Source organism: Miniopterus schreibersii, assembly GCF_964146895.1.
Source record: "Miniopterus schreibersii genome assembly, chromosome: 10".
Classification (NCBI taxonomy): domain Eukaryota; kingdom Metazoa; phylum Chordata; class Mammalia; order Chiroptera; family Miniopteridae; genus Miniopterus; species Miniopterus schreibersii.
The window spans coordinates 31,192,349-31,209,707 of record NC_138110.1 but is presented as its reverse complement, the minus strand read 5'-3'; the positions used below and the strand labels follow the sequence as shown (position 1 = coordinate 31,209,707).

The 17,359-nt window shown below is 39.4% G+C and overlaps 1 protein-coding gene across 14 annotated transcripts in view; it reads left to right on the top strand.

Annotated features, from left to right (window-relative positions):
* Positions 1-17,359, top strand: part of DTNA (dystrobrevin alpha) — a 321,248-nt gene that overhangs the window by 145,777 nt on the left and 158,112 nt on the right. For all 14 annotated transcript variants that reach the window (XM_081149627.1, XM_081149613.1, XM_081149624.1 and 11 more), the window contains exon 2: positions 4,896-5,022. The gene's annotated coding sequence lies outside the window, so the exon portion shown is untranslated. The remainder of the gene's footprint in view (positions 1-4,895; positions 5,023-17,359) is intronic.

Below are 17,359 nucleotides of genomic sequence, written 5' to 3'. Positions count from 1 at the left end.
GACATTAATTTGCCTAATTATTTGACCAAAGACATAAAAGCTTCACAGAAATGAGGTGTCTGACTAGCATGGAGCAGATGCACCCAGTCTCAACAGCACTTTCCTGGGTGCCCAGAATCCCTGGTGGGAGGGGCCCACCACATTTTGTGAGTTTTCCCTTCTGTGCTGGGGCCACACTGGATCTGAACAGCTAAACTGTCCCAGTGCCACAGCCTCTTTATCCTAAGAGCTAGAAGTAACAATCTATGACCTTAATAGGAAATATGTGCAGACATCCAGGACCTTCCTGCTTCTCAAGCAGAATTCTTCAACAACAAGAACAAATCCTTGGAACAGAGAGAGTGCCCAAATTTCCCTGAACTTTCTGGAGCTTTAAAGCATCCAGAAAGTCCCATCTCCCAGCTGTCCTCTCCCTGACTCTAATATCCTTCTTTCTGGAGTGATTCTGAAGTTAATCCAAAGGCCACAACCCCAAATCCACTTTCCTGTAGCTTCTTAAGCCACTTTGACATCCTTAGGCCAATAACTAATAATCCAGTGAAATGATCTGCATAAATTTATGCCACAATTCTATATAGGAACCAAGTGAGAAAACACTGAGCTTCGTTTGCTAGTTGTTCTGCCATCAGTCAAATAAACATTTAGTGAGTATTATTATCATTAAAGATGGCGTGTTAAAGATGATGAAGAAATAACTGAAATAGTCCCTGCCCTCCAGTTGCACTTAAAGTGGTAATTTTACATGGTAACATGTGCTACAATGAAGGAACTCAAAGGGTGGGGTGGAAATACTGAAGTCTAAATATGGAGGAGTAGCCCTAAGAATAGAGCTAGAAGGTGCTGGAAGGAGTTCAGTGTGGCCTATAGAATTGGAGGAGACTTCAGAAGAGGAATTAGCCCAGAGATCTGGATGGGACCTGTGAACCTTCTAGACCAGGGTTTCTAGCCTGGCACTACTGTCATTTGGGACTGGATAATTATTTTTTGTGAGGGGCTGTCCTGTGCATAATAGGATGTCCAGCAGCATCCCTGACCTCTGTCTTACTAGATGCCAGTTGCAGCTACCCTCCCTCCAAAATAGAAAATGTCTCTAGACATTGCCAAATGTCCCGAGGGAGGAGGGCAGCACCCCTTGTTGAGAAACATTGGTCTAGACCAAATACCCTCATTTTGCTAATGAGAAACACAGTTAAGAGGAAATGACTTGCACAGCTAGTTAGTGAAAGAGAGAGACATGAAACCCAGACTTCTGATCCTAGTTCAGTCTTCTTTCTGTAACACCAGAAGATGCTTCAGGGACCTAAGAAGATGCTTAGAGACAGAAGTAGGTTTTCTTCATTTTCCAGCCTCTTCTTTGTGGTTGAAGATCTGGCCGATGCTGTGTTTGCGAAGAGGGGTAGCCAGAATCCTGAGCTCAACTGCAGCACTGCTGTGAAAACCTTGTGTGCCATTTGTGAAAGTGGCACCAAAGAGTCACCCGTAAAAAGCAGCACCTAGCTAAGGTATTGGGAAATTATTTGAATAAGCAGTTGCGTTTCAGGTGACTTTAATCGTTCTTAGCTAAACTCCCTTAAGAGCTGCTACAACTCATGCCAAAGATAGTGTCAAGCACCGGGAAAGAACCAAATTTCATATCTTTATGAATGCAGCGTGGCTCTGAACCTTTGTATTTCTATGGAGCGCCCTTTGCATGCCTGCAGCTGGTTCACAAAAGTGGCCTCCATCCTAACCTCTGAAATCTAGTAAGCTAGCTCCTCACACTGCACTCTCCCAAGGGTACCTAAAAAAGAGACTAGGGAAGTACTACAGAGCTTCATCTTCTTTCTTCCTTTTAACATTGAGGCTCTCTTCTCCTGTAACGATGAAAGGAGATAAAACGCCTACTCTGGTTCTTCATTTTTTCAGTGTGATGCAGTTATTTTCAGTATGGTGCAAACTCATAGGGGTAAGAAAGGAAATTAGATCAAATATTTTTAAGAAAAGAAGACTAAGACATACACACACACAGATAGATGGATGGATAGATAGATATGCAATAAATGTTACTGCAGACATGCTAATTGTCAGGCTTTGTTCTAAGCATCAGGGGTACAATAGTGAATGAAGTTCCTGCCTTCATGGAGCTTACATTCTAGTGTACAGTACAATGAATAAATATAAATACTGGAAGTGCTATGCAGAAGAAAATATCAGGGCGATAGAGAGTGAGGGAGGAGTGCTGTATTAGATGGGAAGACCAGTAAAGACATAAGTGTAAATAAAAATGTGAATATTAACTCCACCCCAATCTAATAGTTGGCCAGCTCCCACAGAACCACAGTTGGGGGTCACTCCTTACACCATCCTTGTGCTTGACCAAATCCCACCACCACAAATGATTATCCAGCCTGTATTTAAGTTGACACCGCTAGTGTGAAGATTACTAATTTTCTTAGGTGGTACATTCTAAATTAAGGGGCTTCTCTTACTGAGCAAAAATCTGCCTCCTGCAACTTCCATCCAACTCCTATGCCTCAAACATGGCACTCCAAGTTAACAAGGTTCTTTCTCTCGTGTCACTCCATGGCAAGGTATTCACTCTGGTCATTTCGCTGATGGAAAGCTCTTTAGGAAGCTTGACACTAAATTTTAATATCTAGCCACACATTAGTCAAACTAGAGTGTGATAGCTGATGGAGAATTTAAATAAGAATTTAGAGAGAAAGGTATTTCTGTTCCTACCCATTGTTCACATGAGAATTTTGCTTTGCAAGTGTCCAGTGGGCTGCAGCAAGAGGAGAGTAGGATTGATGCTTTTAATTCAGTGGCAGTTTGGGAGGCTCGAGAGTGAATAGAATTATGGATACGATTCAGTTCTGCCTGCTCCAGGGGACAGAAGCCAAGAGGGGTAAGGATGGAGCTGCCTGTAGATCAGACAACTGCTTTTGATCACTGCCTGTGAGAAACAGGCTGGATGGGGCCACTTCTTGGCAAAGGAGGAACAGCAAAAACTAAAGCCAGTTTACAATGAAGATGTCATCCAAGTTGTAACTTTTATTGGAGTCATAGATCCTAGTTAAGGTGCACAACCTGAGCCACTCTGTGGGGGACTTTAACACAGTGTCTCTATCTGAGCCTGTCTCAGATCCCTCAGACCCAGGGACCAGGAAAAAAATTGAATGCAAAACATCCTTCCCAAAATTGCCAGGTAAAAGAGCAACAATCAGTAGCATCATCTTAAGATATCCCCAGGCCATTACCAAAGGATTTCTTGAGTGACTCTTTATTGCCAGATACAGTTGGATATACGTTTATCTATCTGTGTAAAATATATATATACATATTTATATATGGTCTTAAATAAAAGTACATTTAATATTGTGTAAGATTTCCATTTATTTTCTGATGCTATGGCTTGGAGAGCTACATTCATGAGAGGGGGGTTAATCTTTTTATATATAACATATTCCCAGATGCATGTCTAATTTACCGGAACCTTAATTTTTTTTTAACTAGTAGCACATATTTTGAGAAAACAAAAAATATCTGAAAATACTACTATGCTAATGATACATTTAATTCAAATAATGTCAAATACATGTATATACCTAGTATCTAAGTACAGGGAAAGATGTTTGGATTCTAATGTGGCAGAACAAGGCTTAATAGTGTCATGAATATTTCTTTATCTGTTAAATAAATCTCATGCAATAATGAATATATCTGAGAACTTGGATTAGGTAAGGCAGAGGGAATTATTGAATAGAATTTTCTCTTTGAATCTAAAAATCATAGGAATCCTGAAACCATGAAAACTAAATAATTATTGTAATCATTTTAGACAACCTGGGGTTAAAGAAAACAGTTGAGGAAGGAAAGCACAGGGATGGAGCTGGAATCCGAGGGCACCTACACCCTTAATTCAGGGTGCAGAGCTAGGCTCCTTCTGTCCCTTTTTTACCCTTTCTGCCATCAGATGCCTTCTCCCCTTTATTTTCTGTGATCTCCCCTGCTCCCCACTTTTTCCCTTCATCTTAACATGAGAGTCCTTAAGCTTCAAATACCTGCTGCTTCCAGCCATGTAGCAGCTGGGATAGTAAACAGCCAGGCTGTGTGTTAGTAGGAAGGAAAGGGGAAGGGAAGGAGGAAGAGAGAATTATGAGAAAGACTAGCCGGTGGGAGGTGGTGGGAGGTGGTGAGCAGGAAGCTGGGTTAGAGGGACAGGAAATCTTCACTGGAAAGTGCAATCTAGAGCCAATCTCTTTAAGTTCTCACATGTGACTCCTTTCAGAAGGCAAAAGCTTGTAAAATTGTTCAGCTTCATTAAGAAACATTAACAGGCAATTTTCTGAACTATTTACTATCTATGCTATTACTACACAACATAATAAATCATATGGATCATTAAATAAATTCAGGTCTGTATCTACTTACAACTGCTCAAGCTTAAACGGGTAGAGGAAATGCTGGTCCAGGACATTGACTCAACTGTAATTTCCTTGGCTTTAGTAGAAATGGTGGTGACACAATATTCCAGAAAATTACCTACTTGGAAAACACAGGAGATTCCATCTTTTTTGTTTCTGGAGTTTTAATCAACCTAGGTCCAGAACCCGGGATTCAAGGCCACTGTCTGTTACTAACCAACTGCTTGATCTTGCGTATCACCCACCCCTGCCCAGGCCTCACCATTCTCGTGTATAAAATGACTTCTTGCACAAATATCCCTTTTTCTAAATATTTTTACAGTGAGTGAAAACCAAGGCCCTAAGTTGAGTGTTACAAATCATTATTAGTGTATCAGAGAATTTATAAAATGCCTTTTGCTCTAGATAAGCCTATTCTGCCTTCCTGTTTCTGTAATAAACGTGTAAGTATGAGTTGCTTAGGTAAATTAAAATGTTTTCTTGTTGCAGATAAATAGGATTTACCATTCCCTGGATGAAGTGCTTGAGAAGTCTTTAAATGCCATAGTCAACTGCCGTTCCAAAGAAAAAATAGATGGTTTTGGACAGTTCATGCTGCTGCTTCATTGAATTTTAGGTAAGTGTGTCTGAGACAAAGAATTTAAGATGAACATTCAGATATTTCTCCTTAAAGTGCTTCTCTCCCTGCATGAAAAGAAAATGGGGCTAAATATTATCAACATTTTGTACTTTTAGTGAGATGCCAGGCAGTGAAAGACTTAATTTTGTTCCTTTTGTTTATTTTTTTATTATCATCGAAACCATGTGAACTATGAGGTGTGAGGTACAGAGATGGCTCTGACATCCCTTCCTGGTTTCTATTAAGCAAATGCCATAATACTTCATTCTATGCTAAAGGTCATCTAATTTTTAAAATATATTAATGTATTTAATATCAGAGTAATAAGCCAAAATGAGACAAAACCATGTCTTAATGGCATAAACTAGAGGAAAATGTGATGGTAGTAATGGCAGTTTAATCATTAACGAGTCTGTGTGTGAGAAAAGGCTGACATTTCAGAGGCTGCCCATGGGGAGATTTTATGATGCTTAAATTAAAGTAGGGCATGGTGTAGGTGAAGTGCAGTTTCTAAACTGCTTTGTACCATTAAGCAGACACACATGCTCACATGTGTACATTAAGCTTTGTTTTGCCTGGTCAAAAATGGATGGATAAGTATTTTTTACCCCATCATACATAATTATCCTCCCAATGCTTCAAAAGGCGTAAGCCTAGCAAATCGGTGCTTTACAATTAGTCTGCAATATTCCATTGTCATTTCACAGAAGCATGGACAGGAATGGAGGAATTGGGTGGTGGTCTTACTGATGAAATTGTGTGTCTTCCCACCTCCTCCTGGGTCCAGTTTTCTAAGTGTGGCTTTATTATCTGCTTTGAAGAATGGCAACTTCTAGATCATCAGAATACACCACTCACTATTCACAATTCTGAATAAAACAATGCAACTGACAGAGCACCCACCGCCGTCCGTCTAAATCTAATGCAAAAGGCAGTGATGCTTCCGTTATACTTTGATTAACTTCAGAGTGACAGTGGATGATTCTCTCATAATCCTAAGGGTGTGTAAATTTGGCTTAATGGGAGTGTATGTGGAACTAAATTGGTTATTTCATTTATTTACAAGATGTTGGTTGAATGCAGTTCCCAGGCACTAAACTTGGTGCCCTTTAAAAATATCAGTAAATCAATTTGCCTAGTGTAACATTACTCTGGAGGAGAAAATGAAAATGAAAAGCTTATTTGCTTAACTCTCTGTTTTCCAACTGTGCCTGCCTGTACCTGTTTTTCCCTTCCCCTCCATTCCTCGTCCATCTCCTACTCTGCTGGTTTCCAGTCTCCAACCCAGCCTCCGTCGCCTCCAGCTTCCCCCAGTGACCTTGAACTCTGAGCTACAGTAATATCGCCTCTTCCCTTTGTCCCTTGAAACTAGGGGGGGGGGGCTTTGTCTTCCTGCTGCGGCTAATCTCCACCCAGGTTGACTCATCATGCCCAGTTTAGCTTCTCAGTTCTTCCATCATCTGTGTAATCATTTCCCTGGAGTAAATTCTTTAAATATTTACAATGTTTTATATTTTCTTGGTTAGATCCTAACCAACCAATCAGCACTTCATTCATTTCTCTCAAAATCATTGGAAGAAAAAGTGAACGGGGATCACATGTTTCTCCCAAGGAAAATAAATTATTCTCAGGAAATAAATTTAAAGTTAACTGTAAAGCTGGGCTTTTTACACTGAAAAAAAAAATTTAACTTAATATATTTAAAGCCATATTCTAAGCTATCCAAATGTTGTCGTGTTAATTTGTTGCTGTTAATAAAATCACTGTTGATATTCCCATCTTGCTCATCAAATTAATAGGAAGATTTTTTTAACTTCTCAAATACATACTAAATGTGATTCTTACTTTTTTAAAATTCACATTTTAAACTTCTTTATGTACAATATAAGAGCCTCGCCTTAGGGCATTCACACTTAAATCTAAAGCTTCAGATCTATTTTATTATGGATGCAACCTCTCTCTTTCAGTAATGGTTGTATTCCACTTGATGCCTGATGATGTGAACATTTCACATTTCCTATAATAAATACTGACTATATTGGAAAGCAAAGTAATCAGGATGCCAGTGTCTGTTTTTTGACAGGTAAACAATTCACCATTCTCCCAACAATCCCACTCATGCTAAAGGGCTTCCCTGGTATTAAAGTGGCTTTTCACTTAATTATTTTGGCACTTTGCTTGGTTATTTCAAATTCAAGTGCCTTGCTATTTTCATTTCCTTCTCATTTATTTATGGAGACATTTCCCTTTTCAATCTTTTCTCAGAGGTCATTGTGACTGCTCATCTGTCCATTTTAATGTATTATGGGTACACTCAAAAGGACATGGTGTCCCTCCTACCAACAATTTTCATCCATTCAACCAATGTTAATGTTAAACCTACAATGCCTAATTGAGGATCCTTTAAACAATGTGAAAATGCCATTATGAGCAGAATTACTTGGACCCCTTCATAGTCTAAAATTAGGAGATACAGGAATGAGCAGCTTTATGGTGTGGTTAAGATGCAGTGAATAACTGACGTCCTCAAAACACATCTTCCGTAGTTTGGTACAGCACTGAAAATTCTGATCATTAACATTTCTCTCCAGCTTAAAGAAATAAGGCTTTATAAAGTCATGTGTTTAAAAAAATACTCTTGGGAAGAGAAATACACCTACTAATAATAGATGCTACATCACCTATAAGTCTAATGAATTAGCAAGGAAGAGACTCCTGAGACAGTGGTCCAAACACTCAGCTTCTGAGGGCTTGGTACACATAAGTAGGAGACTACTGAAATAATCTCACTAAGTTCGTAATGTTTCCTGGTGAGTCAAGGGAAGCACCTTTCAAAAAAGATAACTAGGGCTGGACATATCACATGTCCTATTGGAAGAGGGGGGAGAAACAGTGGAGGCTTTAGTTACACGAATGAGCAACATTATGAGTAGAGATTTTAAATCACTGGTGCCCAAATAGTCTGGGAAAGTGCTGTAACCAAAATGTAGTCAATAGTACTTTTGCTGAATAACATAGTAAAATGTGGGAAAAATCAAATGTGTCTAAAGGCAGAAATAATCTTTTATTCATCTTTGTATCCCTGGAAACTAGCCCAGTGCTTGGCACACTGTAGATAATTTCTAAATAAATGATTAGTGAGTAAGAACAAAGGCACACAGCCACACTGGCTGATGCCCACTGAGTTCCTCCTTTATACCAAAATGCGGTTTTGTATACACATATACTTCATTTCATGCTTAAAAACCCCATGACATATATAATATTATTATCTCCTTTTTTAAAGATGAGTAAACTAGGGCCCAAAAAGGATAAATAACCTGCCCGAGGTAAAGTAAGATGGGGTGAAAATTCAAATCCAGACAGTCTGGTTTCAGAGCCTGAGCACTTCATTATTATGCGACACTGTCTCTCCTGTAATATAGTCATCAAATCACTTTAAAACACAGAGGCAACATTGTTTATTATTAACAAATTTAAGTCATTCCAGAATATACCTGTATTAAGAGATCTTGCCAGAATCTTGAACGGCCTTGCTTTGAACACAAATTTCCTCTTTTCAGTGTTCCTACTCTCTTTTCCTTTTAAAACATTACTGCCTAAATCAATTTCCTAATTTACATTCAGATCTCATTATTTCCATTCTTTAATGGTTTGTTCTGAAATTAGTATTTTAAGTATCCTATTGCTCCTTTCATTCCATGTGCTTAATTTAATAATGTATCATCCTGAGCAGCAAGTTACTTAAACTCAATGAACCTCAGATTCATCACCTGAAAAAATATGTCTAATCTGTTGTGAGGACTACAAAATAACACCCATAAAACAGCAAAAACAACACAGTAAAGTTCCTGGTACATAGTAGGTGCCTAACCAACAGTAGCCAATATGACCTAATTAACACCCTCCACTTCTATCTCAAAGCCAGTGTTGGCTACCCCATCAACTGCAGAACAAAGTCTGTGTCCTATATTCCTTAGCATGTCATAATATACATATATATACACATATACACACACACACACACACATATATATATCTTGAGTCTCATCACTGCCTTCCTTTCTGCTCTTCAGTTACCTTGGCTAACACAGGCATGATCTGCCTTCTCTGAGCCATGCTCCCGGGGCCTTTCCTTTTGCCCAGGCTGGTTTTCCTGCCTAGACTCTCCTCACTTCTACACCCCTGTCCCAGTCCCCTCACCTGCAGACTGAATGCGCTCTTCAGAGGCTCGCAATAGCCTAGTCGTCGTTACTGTTTCAGTGAAGTCGTTGTTAAGCCCCTCCAGCGTCAGCAGTTATCAGTCCTGTCTCTGAATTCACATAACCCTTTGGGTCATTTCTAGAAGATCAGCTCTTACTATAGACAAGAGAAAGAAAAGCAATCTCATTCATTCACTCACGGGCTTATGTTGGAATTTCTCATGTTATCTGTCCTCCCTCTGAAATTTTCATCAAGGACAGTTTAATCTTTGAATCTCCTGTACCAAACACAAAGCGGTCCCCTTTTTGCCGTTGGATCAAGTATGGAGGGTCATATTTTGAGATATGTTTGAGTGGTCCCCGTGTGATGAAGGTTATAACACTCCAGCCACTATAAGCAAAAAGAGAGTCCATTAGGGGAAAGGGACCTTACAGAGAGGATCTGTGCTACTCTGTGCCAACCACCAAAGCAGATGCCCCACACAAACATTATCTTAATTTTCATAATAACCCTTCAAATTAGCTGTTATTTTCCCCCTTATTTGGATAAGAAAACTAGGGTTCCAAGACTTTAGGTAACTTGCCAATGTCTTATTTCTGGTAAGTGGCAGAACAAAAATGCTAAGCCATATCTTTCACTGCAGCAAACTGACACTCTAAAAGAGCTTCCAATTTAATCCTATAAAAATATGCATGTAAGATAATGCTAGAACTTTCTATTTAAAATATTTCCTGAGGAGTAAGCTACTTATAAGTCTACAAATCTTCTTCTCATTGGCAAATAAGTTTATGTTTAGGTTGATGCTAAAACCAGCACTATTTCTGTGCAATGAGTTTAAAAGATGTAGCACCTTGTGGCTCTGAGACCTATTTATGCAAAAACCTCACTTGTTGATGTGATCATATGCCTGGAAATGATGATGTATAAAACTGTAGACTGATAGAACTTTAGGGCTGAATGTTATCTAGAACCACCACTAGAATTCGGAGCTTTAAAGCCAAGGATTCTGTTTCTCTTCCTTTTTTCTCTTTAAGACTATTTATGAAATGAGTATTTATGACTAATTAAGAAAGGGTTTGTTTAAGATGCAAATAACAATTTCCCTAGACATAATGATACTATTAGCACTTTTTCAGAGAGTGCTTAAATGTGTTATAAATTTTTTTAATCATACTATTCAAGTATCATGTAGAAAAATAATAATTGATATGAATAAAACTCAAAATTTTCAAACAGCTATCTTCTGACTTCATTTTAATTGCAAAAAGAAAAAAATGTATCCATAAAGAAAGCTTCCTTCATTTTGTGAAAAATTCTAATATGTTTAGGACACACATATTAGTAATGATTCTTCATTCATTTGTTTTTTTAAATATATATTACACATTTCTTAGGTTCACTGGCTCTGTGCTAGGAACCTAAGATAAATAAGGTATAATTATTCCAAGTAATATCCTAGTTAAATTTTCCGCAGGTTAGAATTACAGAATTTAGCTATTAGAAGGGATATTTCAGAGAATCCATCCTAGACCCTTGTCCTACTCCATTTGGGCTACTGTAACAAAATACCAGAGACTGGGTAGCTTACAAAAGAAAGACATTTATTTTTCTTGGTTCTAGAGGCTGGAAATGTAAGATCAAGATGCCAGCAAGGTGATGTTCTGGTGAGAGCCTTCTTCCTGGTTCACAGCTGGACACCACCTCATAAGGTGGAAGGCCTAGGGAGCTCTGTGGGGCCTCTTATAAGAGCCCTGATCCCATTAATAAAGTCTCCACACTCCTGACTTAATCACCTCCCAAAGGCTTCACTCCTAATACATTGGGCATTAGGATTTCCACATATGAATTTGGAAGTGTCACAAACATTCAGACCATAGCAACCCCCTAATGTTACAGTTGAGGAAGTTGAGGCCCAGAGAAGTTAAGTACTACCCCAATAATTAGCAACAAAGCCACAACTAAGACCTATCTGAGGCTCCTACCACCTAGCTACCCTCCACCAAACAATAAGCCAGTCAATAGTCTCCTATATTCTTTTTTATTTTTTAAATATATCTTCATCGATTTCAGAGAGAGGAAGGGAGAGGGAGAGAGAGAGAGATAGAAACATGAATGATGAGAGAGTCGTTGATTGGCTGCCTCCCGCAGGCCCCCTACTGGGGATTGAGCCTGCAACCCGGGCATATTCCCTGACTGGGAATCGAACCATGATCTCCTGAATCATAGGTTGATGCTCAACCGCTGAGCCACACCGGCTGGGCCTGAGGATTTTTTTCTATCGTTTTTCAGAGAGAGTGGAAGGGAGAGAGAGAAACATCAATGTGAGGGAGACACATTGATTGGTTGCCTCCCATACATGCTCTGACCGGAGCCGGGGATCGAGCCTGCAACAGAGATACATGCCCTTGGTGGGAGTCGAACCCAGGACCCTTCAGCCCAGGGGTCAACACTCTAACCATTGAGCAAAACCAGCTAGGGCAATATATTCTTGATCTTATTTTCCCCAAGAGAAGTTTTGAGTTTAAGGAGAAAAGACTGAGAAAATAAAGATTGATTTTGGTTTTATTTATAATATGTAGGAGTAAATTTACTATTCTTCAAGTACTTATTGAGAATTAAGTGAATATCGGGAGCTTTGCTGGGTGCTGGACATAGCACTGAGCAAAACCAGAAACACCTTCCTGGCTCGCCTCCTGCTTACTGTCTTGTGTGCATGACTGGATGATTGACTGTGTGGAAACCCAAACTGCACTGTAATGGGAATGAATACCAAAGTAATCCAGGAGTGACAAGCATAATGATTATAACATATTTACTTCTTTAAAAAATATAAAACTGTGTTCCATGAATACTTGACGTATTAAAACAAAAAGATGCATAGCTATGTCTTTGGTCTACTACTGTTATATGGATAACTTGTTAAAAATACAGAAGTGGAAAAGAATTTTTTAAAGTATGAGTATATGAGCATATGTACACTGCTGTGTGTATCTTTGAGTGAGATAGATATACAGTATCTTAGAAAAAATAAGAATTCCATTCACATTCCTAGGTTATGCCCCAGGCTTGTTGAGTTGTCTTTTGTTGGTCAATTGCCCCTTTATTTCCCCCAGAAGAGTTTGCATAATGCTGTTTATGTAAGTATGATTTTTAAAACTGTGTGAGCAATGTTTTCCTATCAAAAACTAAAGATTATGGTGAGTTTACAAAAGTTAATCATTGCTTTAATGTTAGTGTGTTCATATGAGTGACAGTCTCATTGTTTTAGCTTGTATTTTAATCATCAATTGATTTTTATAACATTTAAAACTGGACTTTTAAATCTTTATAGTTCATTTTAGCAAAACCTTAAGCTTTGAGCGAATCTGATGGTTTCAAGTCAAAGCAGAGAAATAGTGTACCTCTCTATTCCGATCATTCCTAGCCATTCCGTAACAACGGGCGAGAAATTTTACAGAGTATTTGACAGCATATTTATAATATACTTTAAGACTCAGGTAAATACATGTATTTTTCCTATCAATTCTAGTTGCATAGATAAGTAAGCTAGCTGTTTTTTTCTAAGGACAGGTTTTTATTATTATACCATTCCTTCCTAATATATATAAACTCCAGTATCACATGGTTTCCCTTCTGAAGCTGACTTTCTTGCCAGGGTTATAGCATCTACAGAAGGCACATTTGGACAGAAAAAAGCCTTACTACCTTCCAGATAAGGCTACATGCTTCCCATTCAGCCACATCAAATGAGTCTCTCACAACTTCAGTTCGACAGGCTGGACCCCCGTTACATACTGCCACAGATTAGCCCCCCTGTGTTCGCGTACCTCCTCCATGGCCAGCGGGGCCACCGCGCCTAAGGCAGAGCATGCCACTACCTGAGTTTCTGGCGCATCTCCACAGCACCTTGAATTCTCCTTTGGCAGGAAACACTTGCAGACATTAAGCACAGTGATAAATTACCCTAATATAAAAACCTTCCCATTCTCTCTTGGATTCTTCCTTCTTACAGTACAAGGAGTGAAAGGGCCTAAGAAGCAGGCCTTGTAAATCTCTGTCATAACTCAGTTCCTAACAGGAATTCCTCCATTTGATAAAATGACTCTGACATTTTCCATATCACCCAGTGCTGCGGCTGTTGTGTGTAGGGTTGTCATCTCTAAGCCTGAAGGCTTTTCAGTAAAATGTTATTAATCCACCTTATGAAAGATGTTAAAGGCCCTCATATTTTTTCTTACCTAATAGCAAAGATAATAATCTAGTTCAGCTCATGATTGTCTTCTCATTAAAATATTCAGATCCCTTTCATATTCACACATAAAGTTCATGCTTAATGTATACTAACTGCAATAAACTGTGGTTGCCTAGTAACCAGTAGAGGTGTGTCCGAGGGTCTGAAGAACATCAATGAATAACTGAAACATTGACATTAGTTTCAGCTTGGTGACCCAAGCCTTAATTCTGCCCTAGCCATCTCAGACATTTCTAATGGGCCAGTGAAACACTAGCTTTCTCAGAAGTAGCTCATTAAATCATCAAAATAATGTCCTTCCCTATAGCTGGTAGGGGTCCTGAGAATGATCAGATAAGCAAAGGGACTGGGCCCTAACATATTTGATATAGTTTTTACAGAATACAGAACAAAGAATCTGCTGGGACTCATGCTCCTAAATAGCTTTTTCCAAATGCTTATGATTCTGATTGTTCAGTGTTTTAAGGAAAATATTACAGCACTTACTTCATTCTTCTATAGTATAATCTTTTTCAAGTTGGGTTTCTAAGGATTCTGAAACATTTCCCTCCCTTTTGAAAAACCATTATTTTAAAAAGCAATGCAGAAGCAAAGTAAAAATGGGTGGAGTAAGAGCACTTTTAGCTGGATGGTGAAATTAACCCATAAAGTAAAAAATTCCTGATACTTCCTGAAGAAAACACCAACAACTGAAAGTGCATCTTTATAATGCCGTTCTGTTCTAACCAGGAGACTTGGTTGCATGCCCAGGCTTTGGAGTCCCAGGAGGAAGCATTGCCCCTGTTAAAGTGTTTTACTCAAGCAAAGAGGAAGGGAGACATTACATTTTTATGAAAACAGTAATGAATATACTACTGAGCTGAAAACAAAATTAGCGAGAATTCTTAAGGTGAAAAACAAGACATCAAAGAAATGTCAGCATTGGAAAGAAATTCAGCTGTCAGACCCCATCCTCTTGCCATTACTTCACCTTCTCCTGTCCATCAAAAGAGATGTCTAAGTATCCCAGATGAGATACACACTTGAGAGCTTGGAAAAAAAGGATGATTTCTTATTTAAATAAGAAAAATTTCACTACTCATAAGAAAAATCATTTATGTGGACTCTGCCCTACATATAGGCAGGAGAGAAATTCATCTAAGGCCATCTCTTGAGAGATGTTCAAAGCCCTTCCCACTTGACTCTAAAGCAGTCAAGTGGTTCTTAACCAGGGGAAATTTTGCCCCTCAGGGGGCATTTGACAATATCTGTAGAAATTTTTTATTGTCATGCCTCAGGGATAGGAGGTTTGGAATGCTATTAGAATCTAGTGAGGAGAAGTCAGAATGCTGCTTAAACATCCTACAACTCTCAGAATAGTCTCCTAAAGGAAAGAATTTATCTGTCCCAAAGTGTCAATAGTATCAAGGTTAAGAAACTCCTGTAAAACATTAAGGGCCACAGTTTATTCTGTACCAGACTCCCCATGAGGTATTTTCCATGTGTTACCTACTTACCGCCTTTCGTTAAGTAGGTACTCATTTTTAGATGATGGAATTAAAGTTCAGAAGGTTAAGTAACTTGCTCAAGGCCATGCAGTCAACAAGGAGTGGACCCTGAATTCAAAGTAGATAAGATGTTGAAGATCTATATTCTCTCAGGTCACTATGCTCCTTTATCCAAAAACACCCACACCAGCCATCCTCTGCCATCTCCAGAGGGCCCCTATTAAAATGCAGATGTGTCATCTGAGCATGCTAACAGAGGCAATCCTGGCAATTCATCCCTCCCAGAGTCTAGAGTGAACTTATTGGGTTCCAGGGATGTGGACTGGACAAGAGGAGATGACATTGTTAGAAGGGAGACAAAGGGTTCCTGAAAAGGGAAATTTAACTTTCAAAAGTCCCTCTTTGGAAAATAACTTTGGTGGGGAAGATGGGATTTCAGGAGAGGACTTCCCCAGTGTAGAGAGGTTAAATTGTGCACCGAAGTTTTGATTGTATGAAATAGAGAGTGCCTGAGGCAGCAAGCATCCCTGGAAGGTGCAATGCTCTCCTTGTCTAAAGCGGATAGCAGGCTAATTTCTCCTGTTGGAGAAGCCCTTTCGTCTGCTCGTCGCTGCCCCTCCATGAATCTGAGCTGCTGGAAGCACCAGGGCCGCACACAGGCATGGGCGGTGCAGCACCCCGGGAAATGCTGCTGGTCACAGAACACGAAGCGGGCAATTCACTGTAGCCAGCACTTCAACAACAAGGACCCCATCATCTACAGCATGTAGAAAGAAAACAAAAACCCCTTTTCAGAAAATGCTTTTGCTTCTTGACTTATAATTCCCTTGATCTAGACCTTTCCATAATCTATCATTGCTGCTTTTCAACAATTCCGCTGAAGGTGAGCTGAGCCCTACAACCTAGTCAGGCTCTTCCTGAGCTTTCACTCACCACCCGGCCTGTGCCCCAACCATGCAGAACCATTTGCCATTTCCCCCTCTACCAACTTTTTGGTTTCTGTCTGTGAGTCTTTTATTGAGGGAAGAGACCTTTCCCAGAACTCCATGTATTAGTTTCCCAGGTCTGCTGTAACAATTTACAAGCTTGGTGACATAACACAGCAGAAGCCTATCCTCTCAGAGTTCTGGAGGGGAAAAGTCTGAAGTCAGAGTGTTGGCTGTTTCCTCCTGGACCACCATGTTTTATAAACTGCTTCCCCTGCAGGTAGGAGTTTTCTTGGACCTGCACTTTGATGCCCACGTTCAGAACTTCAACATTCATTCTCCCTGGATCTCATCCCACATCCTTCCCCATTCCCGTTTAATAACTCATAATTTTCCAGCTGTACGACCCACAGTCCACACAGCATTTTTGAGTGGCTTAGTTTTTTGTCTCTGCCTCTGTCTTCCAGGCTAGGCTACATATAACCAATGGGCCAATTAAAGTTTATTCCAGAAAAAAAGAGCAATCTCAAAGATAATCGTGAAGCCTGTAGCCTCCCTTAGAATATGGAAAAGGCTGCAATTTAAAAAGTAACCATTTGTTTTTAAATCGCACTGCATATTTACGTGGAAACAGGTATAAGTAGGTAAATGCAAAGATGTTAACTGTGGTTGATGGAATTACAAGTAAGTAGAAAATATCTTTGCTTATTTTTATTTTTAATTGATCTATAACACTTACTGAAGATATTATAAAACCTGAAATAGATAAAACAAATAGTGTTTGTGTTTAACACTTTGCACTTTGGATATTTTTGCTACAAGGATGACAACATGGGTGGGCAATTCAAACCACAGGATCTAATGTATAACTTAGGGTTTCTCTCTGCTCAGTGTGTGTGTATAAGAGCAGCAGTTTCTCCATTTCACATGTCACTGTGAGGCTGTAAACAGAATGCAATGGGCTGTAAAATGTCTTTACATATAACGAATATGAGTGGTTAATGTCCTCCAAAAACACTTTTTATTTCTGATGAACAACAACATAGAATGCTAATGCCTTTCTGCCTCCTATTACTCATAAGCCATAATTCTGATATTATATCGGGAGGTCCTTCCTAGTGTGTCACCTGGCAAAAGCATACTGTGGTGCCTTCAGTGAAAAAAAGAACACCTGCTCACCATTATTTATGTGCAGCTCTCCTTTCAAATGCTTTAGTGCCTCCTTCACAGGCTTCTGTGTCACTTCCCTTCCTGTATATTATTCACCATTGTTTAATGGTTTCTCCAGTTTCTCCATTTCGCATGTCACTGTGAGGCTATAAACGGAATGCAATGGCCTGATGAAGAACTGGCTGGTATGAAGTGTGGAGCTCAGGTAATACCTCCCAGGTTGATTCCACTGAAGTCCTCACTTTCACCATGGGAACCTCTAAAATGCAGATGAATGGTCCCTGCCAATGGAGCAT